Raw genomic sequence first — 21,448 nt, forward strand, 5'->3', positions numbered from 1 at the left:
GTTCCACCCACGATCATGTGTTCTGGCGTCGTGCGCCAGCGTGACCCTTGCCTCTTCAGTGGCACGGCCGACCAAGATGTCGACGACTGGCTGTCATCGTATGAAAGAGTAAGCAGCTACAACAAGTGGGATGACTCATATAAGCTCAGTAACGTCATATTCTATCTGACGGACGTGGTGAACCTCTGGTTTCGCAACCATGAGGCTGACCTGTCATCTTGGTCGACATTTAAAAAGAATTTCGCGGAAGTGTTCGGCCGCCCGGCAGTGCGTAAGCTTCGTGCCGAACAACGTTTACACGATCCTGTTCAGCGCGCTGATGAGACCTTTACCAGCTACATAGAAGACATCGTTGATCTCTGCAAACGAGTCGACCCAAAATCCGCTACATCCTCGAGGGCATTTCTGAGGACGCCTTCCAGATGCTGGTAGCGAAAGATCCCACCAGCGTTAGTGAACTCGTGAAGCTTTGCCAGAGCTACGACGAGCTCCGCAAGCGGCGCGCTTCTAGGCGCCGCTCCGGTGTGTGCGACGAAAGCGTAGCCGCATTAGCCCTGGGTGGTTCGCCAACTTCTGAAGGGAGCCCGCTGAATCAACAGATCAAAGATTTTATTCGTGAAGAGGTCGCACGTCAAATCTCACTCCTTCTCCATTTTCAAGACTCGGGCCGCCTCGTTCCTGAACTGGCTCCATCTTTGGCCCCTACTATACGCCGTGTCGTGCAAGAACACGTCGCTGATGTCTTGCCGTCCAACCCGGTGCTGCCGCCTGTGACGGCACCTGTCACGTATGCCCAAATAACGGCTAGGCCACCACCTTCGCCCACGTCTGGCTCCTATGTGCAGGCCCCTGCCTACCGTTCACCGCCGCATGCAGAGCCTTCGTTCCAAGCCCCACCCTCAAGGTTCCGCCCACATTCTATGAAACCTTGGCGTACTACGGACAACGTTCCGATTTGCTATGCCTGCGGTCGGCCGGGCCATGTTGCACGCCTTTGTCGCCAGCGCCTCCAACCTTCACAGCCTGACATTCGACTTTACCCGTACGATACCGACTCACGCTCGCAAATGATTCCGCCCGGTTCTCAATTTGTCTCACAAGATCGCCAAACCTATCCCACTCGTCGATCACATTCTCCTCGGCGCCGATCGCTTTCTCCAATGCTGCGACGTTCTAACAACACCGTTGAGGGAAACTAACAGTCGCAGTTCCGGGGGCAAGAACTGCGCTTGTTTCGAATTCCTCAAGTCCTCCGTGTCGTCCCGCTAATGTTATCAAAGTTTCTGTAGAAGGCGCCACAGTTCTCGCTCTCGTCGATACCGGTGCAGCCGTCTCCGTCATCAGTGAAGCGCTCTGCCGGCGAATTCGCAAAGTGACCACTCCGATTTCCGACTTTTCGCTCCGCACCGCCTCATCACAGCACATTCACCCCTCCGCATCTTGCACAGCCCGTGTGCTCATTCAAGACGTCTTGTACCCTATCGAGTTTATTGTTCTGCCGAACTGCTCGCATGATATCATCCTCGGATACGATCTTCTATCGACTCATCAAGCCGTTATTGACTGTGCTCGTGCGCAAATTGCCTTCGCCCCCCTCTGTGATGCCCCCTTCTGTGATACCCCTCCCCGCACTGCAAAACTTCTCGTCGCCCGTGAACACCGACCATTCCAATTGGGACCAAGTTCTGCCGTTTGTTACTTACGCATATAACACCGCGGCACGGACCACTACTGGATTCTCTCCCTTCTTTCTCCTTTACGGGCGCGAGCCCGTAAAGGAGAAAGTGTGTACTATGGACACACTTTTTCCCTACCGCCCTGACGTTTCCGAATCTTCCCCGCTATCCGATGCCGTCACGTACGCAGAAGAATGCCGTCAGCTTGCCCGCTCTCTCACAACAGAAAATCACTGGCAACACAAATACCTCCGTGATACCGGCGAAGTTTCGTCATATCTCCCGAACTCTCTGGTGTGGCTCTGGGTGCCCTCCACAACCCCTGGCCTTTCAAAGAAATTTCTTGCTCGCTACCACGGGCCATATAGGGTCCTCCAGCAAACATCTGCAGTCAACTACGTAGTTGAGCCCGTCACGCCCTCTGCGGACTTGCGTCGCCGTGGTCGTGAAACAGTTCACGTGAACCGATTGAAGCCGTTTTATGACCCCGCTGTGCTTTCCGCGCCATAAGTCGCCAGGATGGCTCCTTTTTTTACCCGGGGGGAATATGTACTGTGATAGTCAGCACTTCAGCCATCGACATGCACCAGTGCGTTGTGCGACGAAGACAAAGAAGAAGTACGCTGGGCTCGCCGTTGCAAGGTCCTCTCCTTACAGCTCTCCATCTGAGCGTCAATAAACGCCCCATTACACTATTTACTTGGCGCACTTTGTGGGGTGATGAGAACGTGGTACATCATGAACGCGCTTCTGGGTATTTGCGGGTGGCCGCGTTTTATATGTTTAGTTGCCATTGGCGACAAGGGTGCATTTTCGCCTTACGTTAAAGCTGATTTTGCTGAGACCGACGACGTATCTACATCGAAAGGGAGATTGCAAGGATTAGAAACCTTATAGAGATGAAATAGTTGTGCCTTATCGGTTCACAGGAAGAGCTTTTGTTCGCATAATTGATTGGCTGAGCTCGAAACAGGTTCAAGTGAGACAAAAATGGTGATAATGGCTGGGCAACATTTATTTAAATGACTTGTTATGGCCTGATTTCGCTCTATTTCATAGTGAATCATCCGCAATTAAAGCTTCATCTCTCCTTTCCTTCCTTTTTCTTCTTTCATTTTTCTTATTTCTTTCCTTTTTTTTGTTTCTTTTCCTTTCTTTTTCTTCTACTCCTTCTTTTCTCTTTTTTTTTCGTTCCTTTTATTTTCTTAATTCTTTTTTTCTTGTTTTTTCTTTCATTTTCTTTTTCCTTCATTTCTTTTTGTTTTTCTTTTGTTCCTTCCTTTTTCGAACCCATGATTTTTGTGTTTCGAGATAGACATACGCTCATAGGTTGCGAGGGCTCGCTGGTTTAAGAATAATAAAAGTATACCTACCTAATTCGCTATGCGAACGGGGTCCGACAACGCAATCGTGTTCTGATATTAATATGCGATGCCCCCTGATGTTAAAGCGTCCTCCATGCGCTTAGCCGTAACGATGAATTGTACTGTGGCGAGGACGTGTTTCATTGCGTAAACAGTCTGAAAGGGGTGTAACGCGATGAAGCGAGCTCTTACCACCTTCGCTTCGTAAAGCTTATGCGCTTAGGCAAAATCAAACACAAACAAATATATAGAAATGCGGTTCTTAACAAGCACCGCTTATAGGCCATTAAATGCATATACCGTACGCTTGGAGCACCGTGTTTAACTAATTATATCTCGTACCTGATGGTCATCATATCCGCCTTCACTTTGTATTCATGACCCGTTAATGTATCCCAAATTAAGCGCCACAAAAATATGCAGCGCTGTACTAAGTAAACGAACTATCAGAGGTTTACGCAGTAAGCAATATATGTTTTCTGCTGTACCTGTACGCGAACGTCGAAAAATTCGTTTTAATGCGCCGATATTGTTTTAAGTGCTTTCATATCGAAATACCTATAAGACAGGAATGACAAGGGGGTTGTTAACGCGAAGTGAACTCGAACAGCACGCTTTCGGTCGTATTGCTTGCCGAGCAGGGACGAGCGAATACAACCTCGAGCGCATTTTCGTTAGCTCTCGAATATTTACCAAAGAAAACACTATTGTGGGAGGTGTCCCGAAATTTGTGTCACAGTACAGAGGCAGCGAGAGATGTTTATGCACCGACCAAAACACTGTGAGAAAACGAATTTATGACGCGAGGACTGCACAGAAACACATAGCTAGCTGATGACGCGGCCAGCTCCACTCCTGGATTTACTTTCTACTCCGCCACCTGCGGCGTGGCTGTCGCTTTGCACCGGGCGTATAGCATTGCGTTTTCTTTTTTCGAGAGAGACACAAATAATTGCAGGATTGCACTCAGCTTCACTTAAGAGCTAAATGGTGAACGTCTTCCTCCATCTCTTTTTCCTCTTTTGTCTGCTTCTCCTTTCTTCCTCTATCTTGCGTGTTTGTGTACTCGTCATATTTTAATTACTTTTTTCTTCTTTGATTTGTCGTCAGAACCTGTTGCGGCTTCCTTACCGAGGAAATTATGTTCACGTCCGAACCTATTGCGACGTCTTGCTTACACATCTCGCAGACGGGAGATATTCACTATGAGCGTTGAAAGGCTTTCGTCTTAAAATTCAGCACAACCCATATGACTGCATGTTCACCCCGGCACACTTAAAACCCCTTCCATTAAGAGGTAAACATTTTGATAACCCACTGGCACATGATAGCTTTTAACTGGTTATGCTGTGGTTTGTGTGCACCCCTTATAGAAATTGGCAGACACCTACTAGGTTGTGTGCCTCAACTAGCTCGAACACTTCAACAAATTTTCATAATTAAATAGTTTTTAGGCGCAAAAAAAAACAGAAGACACATAGGCAGGTATCTGTCACCTACCTATACGTCTTGTCTGTTTTTTGCGCCTTAAAACTATTGAATTATGAACCGAAACGGACTAGCCCAAAAACAAGTGTTTTTAAACAAATATTTCTTCTACTTGTCGCCAGTGCCTCCTGCCGGCAGCTTCATATAGTCATTGTCAGACGTGCTGGCATCTTGTATTACTTCTTCTTGACGTGGTGGATGATACTAGGGTGCAGCTTTTTAACATTTCTTGCCTTCTCTTCTGTGCAGCATTATTGTGGCTTCCGACAGAACACTTGCAGCCCTCACGATGTACCACCTGCAGCACCTCCCGAACCATGAGCAGTCATCGCTGTTGACGTCTCCAGAGCAGGGCTCATGGGGTGGAAGTCCCGCCGAAGGACTTCAAGTTTTCAACCAGCAGCCGCTTGACCTTTCGCGCAGTGGAGTGTCGTCTCCCAGGACGACTCCTTCACCGCCAGACAACGCCAATGGCCGCATGAATAACCGCTTCGACAGTGGTGATGAGGGATGCCGCGCATCTGCGGAGAGCAGCGAGTCGTCTTCATCTGCCGTCAGCAATGCAGCTGCCGCTGTCGATGGTTGCAGCCGCGTCCACGGAGGGCCGGCGCAAGACAACTGTGCCGCCGGACCGACGCGCCGTCGAGGACAGAGGCTTGCAGAACGTAAAGACCAGGCGTACTGGGATCTCCGCAGGAGAAACAACGATTCAGCAAAGAGGTCGCGGGCCGCGCGCAAGGCCAATATAGAAGATATGGCCAGGCTAGTAGACTCTAATAAGGTGAAGGTTTCTATCCTCAAGTCAAAGCTGCACGATAGCCGGAACGCGGTTGAGCGCTTGTGGGCCACCTTCTACGGTCGAAAACGTTCAGGCATGGTTGCTCTCACTCGCCGCGCTTCCACGCCATGATACAACGCGCCCCAGATTATGCTCCTCGGTCTCGTCATGTTTGAGGCGCGTTCCAGACCATGTGCGACGACTGTTTGGAGTAGGTGTTACGCGGCCTCTGGTGATTCAGAAGAGGGCAGATCCCTGTGAAGAAGAGCTGAAGAGGAAGCAGGCAAAATTGAAGCCGAAATCCAAGGACAGCGAGAAGCTTGGTTGGTTGAAGAAAAAGAACGCACGCATGAACGGCTGCCGCTACTTCGACGACGACATGGCCTGCCGGTGATACTGACCCGATGATACTTCTGTCTAACTTACGGTGCATTACACACGAGTGAATTCATTTTTCAGCAATAAATATTTAATACCATCAAAACAACTGTGTACCCATGCTTACGTGAGCTTACGCTCGTGTAACTATACATAACCCGGACAAACCTCCGCAATTTTTCATCCTGCATGGTACGAAAGAAGCCCAACAGGGCCCTTTAGATCCAGTTCCTCGGTCTAATGGTAGTGCACAACATTGAACCTAAGTGAACTTGAAAAATTCTCCAACCATCACTCTCCTTTTGTAGAAGCCCGACTTACAAGGTACTCGCTCCTTCCTGACTGCTTCTCAGAAGAAAAGAAAGAAGACACCAGCGGGCCCCCCTGCACCTGTGTGATTTTATTCATGATTACATAATTTCAACAGGTAGATTCCTATGCTAGGTACGATTTCATTACCTTTTCTTTACCTTTTGATTTTTTTTCCAAATTCTAGTTAAACATCCATATTTATCTGAATACTCCAGTCATTGAACAAATATTTACAATCTGCAGTGCACCCTGGCCAATCCCCCGCCATGGGTATGTGCCATTTTGTCTGAGGTCATCATCATCATCACCTGAGGCACCGCGACTCATTTCGTGAACCCCCCATCTCACCCACTCCTCCCCATCTTTTCTCTCCCCTCGCCCCTTCTCGCCTTTCCCTTCCTTTACTTATAGTTGCACCAAGCCCCGCACCATGCACTCCTAAGGAAGGAGCCGAGCCGGCTTCGAATAGACTGCTCTCGACCGTAAGCACATTTTTTTGGTATGCAAGTGCGTTCGCGTAATTCTGGGGAAAAGAACAAGCACTTATTAGTTTGCGTTATTGCCCTTCCGAACGAATCGGGCTGAATGGCTGGCCAATCGCATTCTAAAAGGCTCGGGCGGCATGCGATCAATTGCAGTGCTTTTAGAGATTCTTGCTCAGAATTTAATTTATTCCAGTCCAGTATTCCATGTTGAAGGAGCTAGCTCTTTCACCAAACAGCTTCCAAATTTATGCCAGTGGCATGGTCACAGAAGTACAACAGCATCCCTTGACGGAATCGTTATATAGCTCATTCAAAAGCCATCGTGTCCCAAGCGAAAAGTGTTTTTACTGAAATCATTTAAGCGCCCTTATGAATATTTGTGGGCTTTGCATGAATATTATTTTGTGGTACAAATCGCGCTTTGACTTTCCATACCACGGGACTCATTCGCGTGTTATTGCTAGCTTCCTTGTAACACAGTTTTGGTGACAGTACTACACGACTAGGCGGAAATAATTTTTTAACTTTGTCTGGCCGAACGTAACAAAAACTAAACACATCTGTACTTGGGATAACTGTCCTTTCTCCCTGTCGCTCACCTCTTTGCTTTCTCCTACCCGTCTCCTTGCTATCCCTTTATTTCCGCCGCCCCAGTTCATTTACTTCAGCTCACGTCTCCTTGCTACCCCTTTATTTCCGCCGCCCCAGTTCAGGTACTTCAGCTCATTTCGAAAGGAGATACCGGGACAGGCAAAAAATGTTTCCTTCCTTTATTATTTTTATTTTATTCTATAATAAAACCACTTACTACTACTACTTGGGATGGAAATCGTCCAGCCAAGCACGAAGCTCGCGCGAGCGCTGCTGTTCTTGCTCATAACTGCCTACGCTTCGTGGGGCTCACAGTCGATTTGGCGAAGATTAAAAAAGAAAAGCTAAATGATGCTTGTAATATGACGGCATTGGCCCGTTTTCTATCAGGCTTACGTCGTCCGCAAGCGGTTATGCCAGTTCACTGAACAAAAATAATTGCATGAATGCCTGCCGAGACTGTCACCTTTTTCAAGGCAAAAATTGCCAATAGGTGCGTGTACTAAGGAGTGTCGCACATAGTGCCGGATGCGAATATGGCTGTGGCAAGATTTCAAGCAAACATTGCACAGCAGCTGGCAGCTTCCCGCAGCTCCTTCCAGCAAGGAGACCTCCTCCATGGCTGAAAGGACTGCTTTTGCCCACCAGGCCAGGCGCGCCCCATCGTCACGTGCCTCCCTGACGTCACATTGTTTGCAAACAGGGAGAGGTCTATTGTCGGATCTCTATGAAATAAAAACCTGATGATTGGACAATTTTTCAAGTTTCACTAAGTTTTCAACCTAACCAGACAGGTTACCTGTCAAAATGTTTAGCTTTCAAGGGTGCGCGCACTAGGACTCTCTATATGAAGATTATACTGGGCACACTGTCTAGATTGACATGTAAAGTGGAAAGAAAATAAACAAGGAAATGAAAAAATTCGTAGTTTGTGCAGCGTCAGTATTTACCCAATATGTGTGTAGTTTCAATCATTCTATTCGGTTGTTAGTCAGTTGTATGGGTGGAATTAAAGATGTACGACATACAACTTCAAAGTGCATTCACTGACGAGTGTCCGGGAGAATGGCGTAGGCAAGCTGTGCATTTATTTTGGAGTCTCAATTGCACGTTTTTATGTAATCGATGCACTGTGTGCAGTACGTTTTTCACCATTTTTACTTAAGCTAATTTGAACCATACACGCCAACTAAGTTTTACCAGCGCGGGAGTGCCACGTAGGCGTGTCCATTCCTTTTGAGCGGGCTCCTAAATCCGTGCTGTGTTGTGTTATTATACTGTTCTAGTCACTTTGCTTTTGTTTCGAAAGTTATGACAGCACAATTAACTGCAATTCGTTGACTCTATGTCTAAATTTTGGGACGCGTGCTTTCCAGCGGTCCTTTTACTTATGTTTGTCTGCGCCTATATTTCTTTTTCATTTCTTGACAGTGATACTCTGCTAAGGCTTTCGAGAACTTGCACCCATTTATTGACTGATTTGCCCCCTTGTAGCCACCTTAACACATGATCCTGTGTGCACGATATTTTGTGTGAAAAAATCTCGACGATTTTATTGTCTTTCAATATGCACCTTTATTTCGAAGCACATGCCTTTCTATGTCTCTGCAAAGGGTGAATAATAATTTGATATTCATACCTAACTTCAATTTCCTGTGTTGCCTGCAATAAGAGAGAGCCAAAATAAATAAAGTGCTCTTTTTTCATCGGATATTTGTCTTCTTTATTAGAGTCACATTAGCCATGCTGAGGGTGCGAATACTTAAAAGAAAAACTTAAAGTGGCTTCATATAAGCTAGAGCTTAATGGTTGACAAGAGAAGACATCTTTTAAGAAAAAGGACTTACGTAGTGCAGTGCCAGTAATACTGCTGATGTGTTCGCCCCATCTGAGATCATTAGTTGATGCGACACTTAAAACTTGAAAAAAGGACAGTGCAGTATACGTCAATTATTTCGCGCTCAAATTTCGAAGGCTAATTTTTTTCCTGGTTATGCGATTAGTACAGATGTGTTTCTGTTAATTGTCACCTTCCGGTTGTTGTACCAATCATCAATTCTTTTAGCAATCTGTTAAGTACGGCCTCATCTTCACGGCTTACCATTTCTCTGTAGATTGTACAATCGTAATCAATTAGTTTCATCTTATAGTTACTGCCTGATGTACTCTCATCCATAAAGATAAAAAACGACGACGGTCCCAGGACAGAGCCTTGAGGAACTCCGGATGTGGCTGTCACCGATTTAGAATTTGCGTGGTGATAAGAGGTTAATTATGAACATTGCTGCAAGACGTCTTGTATTTAGACCAAAACTTTAGCATCAACAATGAAACCGCTCAACTTGGCGATTAGCTTTGAATGACATATGCGGTTGTGGTTTTGTGGGGTTTAACGTCCCAAAGCGACTCAGGCTATTAGAGACGCCGTAGTGGAGGACTCCGGAAATTTCGACCACCTGGGGTTCTTTAACATGCACTGACATCGCACAGCACACGGATACCACCGTTTCGCCTCCATCGAAACGCAGCCGCCGAGGTCGGGTTTGAATCCGGGTACTCCGGCACAGAAGCGGGCGTCTTACCACTACACCACCCCGGCCGGGTATAATGACATATGCATTTGGAATTTCGCCGGAACCACTTGCTTCCTTTGTCCAGACCGAGCTGAGGATGAAGAATGACAGCGTCGGTAATGATAAAGGACTGAATTTTCGGAATATCACGTGTCTCTATTTCGGGTTTAACACATTTTGCTACCAAAAAAAGAAAAGAGCGAAATATATAATGCACATGTGACAGATACTATACCACTCTCTTCCTCTCACCCACCCAGTTATTGTTGGTATTATTATTATTATTTTATATTATTATGATTATTATTAAAGTTCTAGTACGTCGCCTCCGATTCAGGCACTTCCAGCCACGTGGCTTAAAAATGCAGTACGAAAGGAGCGACGCCAATCCCACATTTGAATGAGCACTGCAGCGAACACGCGCCAAGGAACGCCACACGACAGGCGCGTAGCTTTGAAGTGCGTGAAAACACGCACTTGCAGTGGAAAGTGTGACAGATACTGCGCTTTCCCTTTCCTGTAAACCAAATACAATTATATCTCGCGCTACAATGAATGCACGCCAAAAAAAGGACCCCTCCTAGAATGCTCGCCAAGAGGCACGCGATACCGTGTGCAGCAGCGACGTTCAGTCTACCCTATTTTTCCAATGCAGATACTGCAGTGCTCTCGCAAGTGTGACGGTGTTCAGAACTTTTCAAACAGTACAGGCGCTGAGCTTCGATTAGATATTCTGGTGTTTTCTACTGTTATTCAATTATCAAAATTTCATATTAATTAACTACTCAGCATTACAGCTGCGCTATACAACCAAAAGAATTATCTCATCGGCACATTCTGTGTGAAATGGGCGATATTTACTGTCATGTTATTTATGTCTAGTAATTCAGTGCTGTCGGAGTCGGCATACGGGGCCAGAAAACATTTGCGCTCTCATTTAGCCTGAATATAGAGTTTCCGGCGAAGGCATTTCTTTCTGCGCTTACATCGAACAAGCTCGGTCCAATCATAAATCGTCATTTGCGGTTGAAATAGAGATTTGTATGTCAGAAGAGAAACGCCCACGCTCACAACAGCTCAGGCAAATCAGCAAGCTAGCATTGGAACGGGACATCATGGTAGCAACAGCCCGTGCTTGTGTCTACAAGCGACCAGACTATCAAGCAAGCTGTTCCGCGTTTGCGGCGTGATTGTCGTCAAACCGAGCCCTCTGTGGTATAATAGCATCACATGGCTAAGTTTCCTTTTTCGCCAGTAAATTTTTCTCTAGCCAATAAGCGTTCACACTGTGACGTTACAATATCACGTGTTCCTTATTTGACTCATGAAAATCGCTTTTTTACATAGCGAACACGAGTTCAATTGTAAATTATTGCACCAATAATGGTTCAGCTATTCTTACCTGCATACGTTGCAATGAAAGCCATTAGTTCTTCCCCTTCCTTCCTTCCTTCCTTCCTTCCTTCCTTCCTTCCTTCCTTCCTTCCTTCCTTCCTTCCTTCCTTCCTTCCTTCCTTCCTTCCTTCCTTTCTTTCTTTCTTTCTTTCTTTCTTTCTTTCTTTCTTTCTTTCTTTCTTTCTTTCTTATTTTTTACCTTCTGTAAAAAAACTAGCTTTTACATTATTTTTTCAATCCAGGAACTATTTTTTGACTACTCAGCGCCATCCCATCGAACCAGCTGTCCCTGTTTCTTCGCATTCATGCCCTGTTGCAATTCTGTCCCCTTAAGGTCTATTCACAATTGCGACCAGAGGAGAGAAGCTCGCCACTACCGATGTTCACACTTGCGACTGTCGCCTTCTCGTTCGTCAGGCACAGTTGGGAGTAGGAGAGCTGCTGGGCGATGACAGCGAACGTCGCGGCCGCTTGCCAGACACCTCAGCTTTTTCAGGCGAGCCAGTGCGCATGCCGCGCTCTCGTGTTTCCAGGAGAACGCCGACGACGAATAGACTGGGTCAATCACCGTGGTGTCAATATAAAATGCTGTGCCTGCGTGAAAGACCCATTTCTCAATAGTTCATGGTACTTAACGGATAGTCTAGTATCTGTCCAATCTCCTCCCAGGCCATATCCTTCTCCCTGCCTTTCAATTCCGGGTGTCGTTTGTTGAAAAGGTAGGGGTATCCTTTAATTGCATTGAGAAGATGCTCGATGATTGGTGACTCTGGGATCTCGCTGATTGGTGAAATGGTTTGCGACTAGTAGTCGCGCGACTGAAAATTCGAGCAGTGCCCGATCGGCCAGCGGCAGTCGCTTTTCGACCGATGCCACTATCTGCGACTGTCGCTTTTCGACCGAAACGGTCGCGCGACCGCTGCTAGTCGCAAGTGTGAACGGGCCTTTACTTTCCACACCAATCTCCCCCTCATTTGGCGGACTTGCTTAGCCTGACCAGTTGAAGGACCAATTCGCTTTGGGGACCCTCGCCCAGGACATTCTCGACTCCTAATACTGCGTTTCATTACAGCTTTTTTCCTCCTCCTGCTCCTCCTCAACTGAAAAATCCAACTAACTGCTCAATAAGCCACTGGGAGAAGAAGGTGAGAAAATGATTAATTTCAGCGAAAAATAATACCTCCGTCATTACTTTGGCCTGCTAAGCCATCAGCAAAACGGACTGTGTTATTAGTCTTTCCATCTCAACAATAAACACTACAATCTATACGCAATTCAGTGACATACTCGAAATCATGAATGTAAAGGGAAATGAAATAGTCCCGGTCTGATCTTAGGTAGAGCAATGTGGGGGTATTCTCAACTTTCATGAGCGACGCCGACGCCACGTGGCCACTCCTGGCACCGTCCTCGAAAGTCTGGGGACAACTATTTTCCTTCTTGGCAAATGGATACCTTTGACATTTGAAATTTTTTCCCGGGCACATTTTTTTCGTCTTTATGGACCCTTTTACTGAAAGCCTGTTTTGGGGCTTACTTCTTTTGTGGGCTCATTCCCCATATCTTGGCGTGCTGGGTGCATTCTGGTATATGCAGGAGAACGAACGATTTTCCAAGAACTGACTGAGCATCATGCATGGAAACGAATATGGCATGCATTGTTTGTAAAGCATCTGCATATGAATAGCAGTATCTTAAATGAGGAACTGCTTTATCTTGCACAATAATTATTTGCCTGAGATCTAAACCTCATATGACACTGCACGTTTTTTCGAGAGGAAGACGATAAATTGCAGGATTGCACTTCGAGTTGAGTGAGAGAGGCCGACTAGTAACGCTCAGTGTGAGAAGAAGCGAGAAGAGAGGAGATCATCGAGATCCTGCTCGGCCATCTTTGCAAATTACCCAAGCAGCAGCAAGCATTCACTTTTTCATTAATTCATTCATTCATTCCTTTGTCCTTGCTTGCTTAATACATACAAGAACTCCTTTTGACGAAAATATCGTCGAGTTCATGTGGAACTAAGTCTTTCAACCACTCAAAAATCTTTGAATGAACAAAAATTGCCAGGTTCATATCGAGAAGCTGCGCAAGTCCAGACGTGGGTTTTGCTCTTCTTCCACAACGCATATGGTTCACTCCTTGCTACATATACTACCATCAAGAGACTGCACGTACGGCGTACAGCTGTGCTCTTGCTATGTGTAGCGAACCATATTAAATTCGGAGTTACCGCTGTGTTGCAGTTATCCTCGCGCATAATTTTCAAGTTGCTGACGGAGAGCTGTGTAGCTGTTGTAAAGAATACGGGCTTATGCATATTTGTACTTCCATCGTAATTATTTTTTTTTATTTAATAATACCTCGAAGGCCCCATTCAAGGGGTATTACATGAGGGAGTGGGCTTACGTACACAAACTTTCTATGGATGATTTGAAGGATGATAGGTCGGCATGAAGTACGATGGTGTTGGGCAAGTCATTCCAGTCTTTTGTGGTGCGAACAAAACATGACGAGAGATGCGCAGACGTCCGAGCAGGCGGAGGATAGACGGATTTCTCGTAACTTGTGCGACTGGATGTACAATAGGCAAGGCTGATAATAAACTTGTGGAGGGGATGATTAATAAATCTTAAAGGCACAGTCTTGCAATGTTGCAGCGGACTGCTAAGTACGTAAGGTTCGCATTGCGTTTTAGTGACACTTACATGATAAGAGTAGGCCGAGTAGATTATTCTTGCTGCGCTATATAGTATTGCTTTGAGAATGTTCAGGTTACATTGGTGACGGTCCCAAAAAGCACTCGCATATTCAAGTTTCGGACAGATAAATGTTAAATATGGCAGTAATTTCACTGATGGAGGTGCAAGGCACAGCGTTCGCCGAAAATATCCGAGCACAAGATTTGCATTGTTAATCCGCTTTACGTCATGTGACCAGTTAAGATCGCCAGTTAGATGAATTCCTAAAAATTTATATGTTAACACGGAAGGGATTTCCCAGTTCGATATTAACTATTTTGAAGATGGCAAAGAGTGACGTCAGCGAAAAGACTACAGAGATGATCTTGTCGTGTTTGAGGACATTCGACATTTTTTACACCAGGTTATTACGCATTCAATGGAAAATAAAAGAAGTTCGGGGTCATTATTGTTGGTTAAATTGTGGTATATGACTCAGTCATCGGCAAGCATACGGACATTAGAACGAAGGTTAGCTGATAGGCCGTTTATGTAAATAAGGATAATAAAGGGGCCAAGGACAGTTCCCTAGGGCACCACAGATATAACCGGAGCACGAGAAGAACTTTTATTAGCCAGTACGATCTGTTCCCGGTTAGTAAGAAAGTTCTCAATCCAAGCAGACATAATAGTTGAGGTTTAGACGTGAAAGATTTAGGAAAATCCGTTGATGAGGAACCTTGTCGAAAGCCTCTTCGTAATCTGAAAACCACGTGTCAACTGAAATGCTAGGATCAATGCTAGAACTTAACTCATTAGCGAAGAGTCCTATAATTGACTGCCTCAAGGTAAGCTTTTTAGAAAACGATGTTCACTATGATGAAAAAAGAATGATGGATACAAGGAATTTCATAATATGAGAAAGTATTACATGTTTCAATAATTTTGAAGGAATTCTCGGGATTGGTATGGGCCGGTAATTATGACGAGAAGATGACGGACCGTGCTTTGTAACCTGATTGACTAAGCCCACTCTCCAATCGTGTGGTAAAACACTTGGTGAAAGAGATTGCTGAAAACTGTGAGAAAGTACGAAGCTAGCAGCGTGCTTTGTGTTCTTTAAACTTTTTGCGTTAATGTCGTCAATACCGACTGAAGACATTAGTTTCAGGAAGTCTATAACTTTGAGGATACCGTTAGGCTCGAACGTTTTATCAGGCATAGCGGGGAAATCAAAGGAAGGGAAATCTGAAAGATCTACATCCGGTTTCTGGGTGAAAACAGAGTCCTAGGTAAGGTTTAGAAGTTCTGCAATTTCATGTTCTGCTATTAAGTTATAATGATTGTCACAAAGTATTTGCGTATTGCTTGTGTTGTGAAAAATGTATTGCAGAAATTTTACTTGCATTGGTCATGTTGGATTATGTGCTTAAGAAAAAATAAATGCCTAGATTTGGAAACTTGTGAGTTATATAAGTTTTCAGATTCATGATATTTCTGCCATATTGTAGGATCGTTGGTGGTATGGTTGACCAAAAAAGCCTTTTCTCCTTGTTGTGGCAGCTCTTTAATGTGCTGTTGAACAATGGTGATGTCAGGGGCTCGGTTATAGCGATTGTGCGAATATATTTCTTGATGAAGTCACGTATTTTGTTTTTGAAAAGTAGCCAATATTGATCTCCGTCAATTATCGAAGTAGAGAATGCCTCATGTTCTTCGTTAACGCCCTTGTAATCGTCTTTATCATGAAGTGCGATTGTTTTCGTTTCTTTTTTGGGTTTGGAAAGGTTTCTCGAATACGTATTATCCATTACTGAATGATCGCTTAGCCTGCAAAATATGAAATATGAAAGTTACAATAGATTTTCTGGGTGTGAGGTTAGTAACAGATCAAGTGCTATCTTAGACGGGTTACACCAGTCTATTGTGGGGAAGATAAAAGCACGCGGAAGTTTCGTGATTATTTGGCGAAGTGCGCTGTGAAATAAAGAATTTAATGATGCGTCACTATCAGGAGGACGATAGCAAACACCGTTTATCGTCGTAGAAGTTAGGCGTTGGAGCATAGGAATAATATTGCGAGAGGCGATTCAATGTTTAAACCGTAGGAATGAAGGCTACGATGAGCGGCTACTAATACGCCGCCGACTCATTTGCCAACACGATCACTGCGGAAAACGTATCCTACACTTCGTTATTGCGTATGGATTTGCTTAACCAAGATTTTGTTAGCGCGATTACGTTATACTCAATCATTTCGATAAGGATACATAACGCATCCCTTTTTTGTAGAAGACTTCTAATGTTAGAATAAAGAAACTAAATTGAATTTGAAACTAGGTTATAGGATATCTCTTTTGTTGAGTGAACGAATGTATATATGGTGTTCCCTATTGTCATCTTATTGGGACAAACAGTGATTGTTTTCTTTCGGCTGTTTGCAAATTCGATGAGATTCTTGCGGGCGAGACGGGTGTTGTAGGAATAATGTGGAGGGCTTGGTTAGCATCTGACCAGCTGAAAGATCAGCTGGCCTTGGTGACCATTGCCCAGGACATTCTTGATGGTTGTTTCTTCTTCTTCCTCTTCAGAAATTCAGTAGTTTCTTCCTTTTAACTTCTTTGAGATAGCAACTATTTGCTTCTTCGACTCTTGTCGGTCTGTTTGTTCCAGTATCGTAACGGCCATGGCGGTGGGCCCGTTCCATATTTATCGGTTCGATGTTAACACTGCAGGTTAGTGGTGTAGAGTACGATCATTATCCTTTCTGATTGCTCCCACGTTTCACGATTGCCATCTTTTAGACCAAAGTAAACGAGATGGCAAAGGCGAGTGCGGTCTCCGGAGTTATTCACTCTAAGTTATATCATCAGAAATCTTCGAAGTATTGTTTTCTGCAAGGCACTGCATGTCCTCAAATGAAGCCTTAGTAGAGCCTAATGAGACGCAGTCATCTTCTATTTCTGAGAGAGCCTTGTATTATTTTCTTCAAGCGTTCTCTCTTGGTCAACTAATTTGGTATCGATCTTTTTCATTTCTTTTAGTAGAGTAGCCTGCACGGCCTACAGATGCTCCAGTGCTTGCAGCAAGTCATTATTATTGGCACCGCCAGAGCGGGTGAAGATGGGCCCAGGGTTTTATTCTAGGTCGCCGCACAGCAGAAAGATTACCAGCGCATGCGCACAATCAAACATAAGAGCAATGAAACTTCATGGACTCGGCAACACAACAAGACTAGCGGAGCTGGTTAGCTTTGCGAAAAGTGCATAATCAATTACCTGCACATGGAAAAGGTGAGGCATATCAAGAGTGGCCGATGCCATGCCGCCAAGTCTACTGAAGTGGGTGTTGATTTCGGAACGTTTTATATAATGCGGTGCTGCTGACGGTGACGGGCGCACAGATACCGCGCAGCTGGGCAGCTCCGGGGGTGATGCAGTAGGGCAGAATTGCGGATCAGGTGTCGGAGGTTCCTCGGACGGTGACGAGCGGTGCAGTTAGCACCGCACTTCCACGGTGATGGCGGGTAACGGGTTCTGCAGGGTTGGAGCGGCAGGGTTCACGGCGCAGCCGGTGATGAGACCGTATGACCAGCAGCATGCGAGGACGAGCAGTGGCACATGAAAAAGGTGAGGCATGTCGAACCACGCCAATTCCATGCCGTCGTGTCCACTTATGTCGCCCCATGAGTATTGTATTTGCGCATTGTAAGGTTTATGTCAGTCACTTTCGTGGAGGTGCACCGCAACATCGACCAAGTTGACGTCATCAGCAAATTTTCGTTATGAGTTCTTTTTCGCAGATGCGTTTATTGCGAAACCACTGATCCAACTGCTGCCGTCCCGTGGAATGTCTTGATTGCCGAAATATGTCTGTGCATGAAAACGGTTGTATAGCAACGCTGTAACAGTTAGCCTAGCAAATTTATGACTGTGTTTAATAGCCATGACTATGGTCACTCATTTACTTTTGAATTTTGACCTGTACAAAGCCCAGTGGTATTTAACTGGGCAGTATTGTTTTTATTAGTTTACCTACTGTGCTAATTTGCATTAAAGTCAGAACCAAATCGCCTCAGATGCTCTTATCGACTCCGAGGCAGCGACAAGTCCCCCAGGAATGTGCTTCGCAGTCGCACAGCAAATAAAAACGGAGTTTGCGCAATACTTTACGGCGCTGTGAATTATTCCACGAACAAACGCTTCGGTGCCTGTCCTGTGGACGACATATAGATATTGAAACACCTGCCATTAAGAGGCAACCCTTTTGACAACGGTAGCCCCTTTGGCGCACGATAGCGTTTTGCTAGTTGTGTTGTGGTTTTTGTGCACCCTTATATAAAATAGAAGATAACCACGAGGTTGTGAGCCTCTATTAGACCCAACACGTCAACAACGTTTTGTGCTGCTTGTCACCACTGTCTGCTGCAGGCAGCCTCATATATTGTCGTCAGACGTCCTGGAGTCTTGTTACTCGTCCTTCAAATGATGGCTGATACTAGGGTACAGGTTTTTAACCTTTCATACCTTCTCCTCTGTGCAGCATTACCTTGGATTTCAACGGAAATCTAACAGCCTTCACGATGGACCACCTGCAGCACGTCCCAGACAGAGAGCAATCACCGCTGTTGTCGTCTCAGGAGAAGGGCTCACGTGGTGGAAGTCCCGCCGAAGGACTTCGAGCTTCCAACGAGCAGCCGCTTGACCTCTCGCTCAGTTAATCATCGTCTCCCAGGACGACTCCTTCGCCAACGCACAACGCCAACGGCAGCACGTATAACCGCTTCGACAGTGGTGATGACGGATGCCGCGCATCTGCTGAGAGCAGCGAGTCGTCTTCATCTGCCGTCAGCAATGCAGCTGCCACTGTCGATGGTGGCGGCAGCGTCCACGGAGGGCCGGCGCAAGACAACTGTGCCGCCGGACCGACGCGCCGTCGAGGACAGAGGCTTGCAGAACGTAAAGACCAGGCGTACTGGGATCTCCGCAAGAGAAACAATGAGTCAGCAAAGAGGTCGCGGGCCGCGCGCAAGGCCAATATAGAAGATATGGCCAGGCTAGTAGACTCTAATAAGGTGAAGGTTTCTATCCTCAAGTCAAAGCTGCACGATAGCCGGAACGCGGTTGAGCGCTTGTGGGCCACCTTCTATGGTCGAAAACGTTCAGGCATGGTTGCTCTCACTCGCCGCGCTTCCACGCCATGATACAACGCGCCCCAGATTATGCTCCTCGGTCTCGTCATGTTTGAGGCGCGTTCCAGACCATGTGCGACGACTGTTTGGAGCAGGTGTTACGCGGCCTCTGGTGATTCAGAAGAGGGCAGATCCCTGTGAAGAAGAGCTGAAGAGGAAGCAGGCCAAATTGTATCCGAAAGCCAAGAACAGCGAGAAGCTTGGTTGGTAGAAGAAAAAATACGCAGGAATGAACGAGATAGCAAGGCAGCGGAAGCTGCCGCTAATTCGACCACGGTTTTAACTGCCGCTGATAGTAAACCGATATAAACTTTTAGTTTAACATATGTCGCATACACGTGAGTGAGTTCATTTTTCATAAATAAACATTTAATACCATCGAAACAACTGTGTACCCGTGCTTTACTGAGCTGACGCTCGTGTAATTAGACGTACCTGGCATAAATCTCCGCAATATTTCATCCTGCATTGTACGAAAATAACCAACAGGGCCCTTCTAGAGCCTGTTACTCGATCGAATGGCCGTGCCCAACATTGAACCATGTGGATGGATTACCTAGCACAGTAGGACTCTGTAATGAAGATCATATTGTGCAGACTGTCGAGAATAACATGTAACGTGGAAAGGAAAAATATCTAGGTCGCGCAGTGTATCTGTATTTAATGTACATGAATAGTTTCGGTATTATTAGGTTCAGCATTTTTAAGTTGCAAGCGTGAAGTTAAGGGCGACCGATTCTGATTTGGACGCCGCAGCTTAATTTGCATTAGTCCATTTAATTGGACATCTATTTTGGTAACACTGTAAAGAGGCAAAATTTTGGGGGTCCAGGAGCCTAATTTAGTGGGTGATCTATCCCAATTGGCGGTCGCCGCTGAAAATGCAATGCTGGAATCAGGTTTTGATACATCAGTTCTGGCCTAGTTCTGACGAGGTCAAATTTTGGGGGTCCAGGGGGCCGAATTTTTCGGTGCCCTTCCAAATTAGGAGGTCACCATCGAGTAGGTCACTCTGAAATTACATTGGACACCAAATTTTTTATTTTTGCGCTACTGACCGGTGCAATGGATTATTGACAGTTCGTGGGAAAGCACTGTAATGACAGGCATTGTCCACACACTCTACTGACACCAGAGTCGAAGCAGGGACTCTGGTGACCGCACTAATGATAAATAAAATTATTCCGCAATAAAACGAGAAAAAAGTATGCGCAAGGTTTTTAAGTAGACTGTTGTCTCAAAATGGAGGTAAAATGCTTTAAAAGGTCTCCCCGAGATTTGAACGCGGAACGCTAGATTCAGAGCCCAGAGTGCTAGCCATTACACCATGAGACCTAATTGTCTCCTTCCGACGCCGGGAATCAAACCCGGGCCTCCTGCGTGAGAGCCAGGTATCCTAGCCACTAGACCACGCCGGAACTGGTGGCGCTGGCATGCCAGGAACAATCTCAAAGGCATATATGACTGCGGCCTTCACGGCGTCTGGCATGTCGAATTATACTGATCAAAATTGTACTTTTCAAAGTTAATGCTCTTATCAAAAAAATTACCGAGAGTATTATTCCGCTGCACACACAGTGCTTCTTTTCACCGCAAGATGGCGCCACGAACACCCATTCTTAGATTGCGAAGTATGCCCGCTAAATTCAACCAGTAAAACCTCACGGATTTGTTCGCTATGGCGGCACTAATTCAAAGATGCAGGTGTGGCAACACAGGGCCTTCTCCGATATTTTACTTCCTTCAGGGAGAAATTCTTACATGGCTCACGAGGCGCCAAATCTGACGCCGGAAGCTGTCCGTGAAATTTGACACCCGGAATTGTTTTTCGGTAAGTACAGACTTGACGAAACTATTGGCTGTGTTGTGAAACTTGGTTGCCGGGGCAGGCGACCGCACATCAACGACACAGTTCACCGCCAAGAAAAGTGCAAAACTTGTGCTATGGAGAAAGGGTTGCGAGGAAAAGTTTTGGAAAATAATGGACTTGGGTGGAAGGGTTGTATTCACCGTTAGATATCAGTAAGTCACACAAATAAGAAGACGCGCGTGTATATGATACTAGCATCTCTACAGGAAGTACTTTCTGAACTCCAGTATGGTGAGAAAACTCGATTTTATGTGCTCAGTGCGTAACTTGATTTAGCCGTGCTTCCGCAGCATAAAAGTAAGCGTTACATTCGGCGCTTTTTGCTCGTCCAGGTACCAACGTTTATAGATTCTTTTGACGTAATGATAGTGCACGGCTGCGCATTAATAGTGAGCGAGCTTCCTCTTGACGTTGCCTGAGCAATACTTGAAGTTCAGATAACGCAAAAGGAGAGTAACTCTGGAAGCGAACACAGCGGCGGTCATTTCAACGTATAATAAGAGCTGAACCATGCATGGTGCAATAATTTACAACTGAACGCTCACTTGCCATGTGGTGAAGCGAATGTAAATAGTCAAATTATGAGCATGCGTGGTATTATAACGTCACGGGGTGAACGCTGATTGTCCAGAGAATAGGTGAAAATGAAAAAAAGATAGCCATGT

At 45.7% G+C, this 21,448-nt stretch overlaps 1 non-coding gene across 1 annotated transcript; it reads right to left on the bottom strand.

The window, feature by feature from the left end:
* Positions 1–20,259: 20,259 nt before the first annotated feature.
* Positions 20,260–20,331, bottom strand: TRNAE-CUC (transfer RNA glutamic acid (anticodon CUC)). The gene has a single exon. It is a non-coding gene; the product is annotated as a tRNA-Glu (tRNA).
* Positions 20,332–21,448: the final 1,117 nt, after the last annotated feature.

This window comes from Amblyomma maculatum, chromosome 10 (genome assembly GCF_055883805.1).
Source record: "Amblyomma maculatum isolate TAMU_Amacu chromosome 10, ASM5588380v1, whole genome shotgun sequence".
In the NCBI taxonomy this organism is placed as follows: domain Eukaryota; kingdom Metazoa; phylum Arthropoda; class Arachnida; order Ixodida; family Ixodidae; genus Amblyomma; species Amblyomma maculatum.